Raw genomic sequence first — 1,503 nt, forward strand, 5'->3', positions numbered from 1 at the left:
TATGTTTCAATTGCTCCACCACAACGCACAAAGATGGGTCCTCAAAGGAGATTAGGAATATATGTTGCATACGAATCTCCATTTGTAATTAAATATTTAAAATTATCAATAGGAGATTTATTCATGACAAAGTTTATCAATTGTCATATTGATGAAACAAATTTTCCAACATTAAGGGGAGAAAAAAAATAAATAGCTGCAAAAAGAAAATTTCTTAGAATGAATATCATTATCTAGTTTTGATCCTCGCAAAAATCAGTGTGAACTTGAAGTTCAAAAGATTATTATTTTGTAAAATATAGTAAATCAGTTGCCAAACTTATTTACTGACCTAAAAGAATAACTAAATCTTATATACTAGCTACAAATACTCCTATTAGCATTGATGTCCTCGTAGGACAAGGCACGCTAGAAGCGTGGAAACAAATCGGTTCCAAAGATAAAATCCTCAAAAAAGAAAAGGAGCAAATATTTAAAATGGTCAAAAAGAGGAAGTAGAAACTCTAGAAGAGACTCTTAACATAATTAAGAAAAATTCTAAAAGAAATTCAGGTACCTGAAATCATTGAAAGTGAAGAGATCTCAATCAATTATGTCATGACGGGAAAAGATGGAGCCGATAAATAAACATCGACGATATTTTGTATATAATATATAACTCAATATTGTGAAAGAAAAATGAGGATTTTGAACTTTTATTAAATAATGTAGACAAAGAAATGATTGGCCAATGTGGAAAGATGCAATTAAGGTGAAATTGAATTTAATTGCAAAACGTGAAGCTTTTGGACTTGTAGTCCGTACATCAAATGATGTAAAACTAATGAGATACAAATGGGTATTTGTACGAATATGAAATGAGAAAAATGAGATTATGAGATATAAAGCACGGCTTATGGCACAATGTTTTCTTTAAAGATCTAGTATTGAAGATGAAGAGATTCTCTGTGGTGGATGCAATTACAATCTTATATTAACTAGTCTATCAATATATGAAAAGATTGAAATGTGTCTAATGAACATAGCTATAGCCTATTTATATGGCTTATTTGATGTTGATATCTATATGAAAATCCTTAAAGGATTTAAGTTGCCTGAAGCACAAAATTTAAATTCGCGAGAAATTTATTCGATCAAATTAAATAAATATATGGATTAAAACAATCTAGATACATATGGTATAATTATATGAGTGCATATTTGTTGAAAGAAGGCTATAGAAATAATCCTATATGCCCATGAATGTTACAAAAGGGTTTAGATATAATAATTGCTGTCTATGTTGATGACTTGAATATTATTGAAACTCTTGAAGAGTTGTCAAAAGCCATAGATTACTTAAAAAGAGAGAATTTGAGATGAAAGACCTTGAAAAAATAAAATTTTATTTTGGGTCTTTAGATTGAAAATTTGCCAAATAGAATTTTTATCCATCAATCAAATTATATAGCAAATGTGCTAAAACGATTTTACATGGACAAAGTATATCCACTGAGTTCACCA

The sequence above is a fragment of the Theobroma umbraticum genome, unplaced genomic scaffold (genome assembly GCF_002168275.2).
Source record: "Theobroma umbraticum cultivar Fairchild unplaced genomic scaffold, ASM216827v3 scaffold_51.0, whole genome shotgun sequence".
Classification (NCBI taxonomy): domain Eukaryota; kingdom Viridiplantae; phylum Streptophyta; class Magnoliopsida; order Malvales; family Malvaceae; genus Theobroma; species Theobroma umbraticum.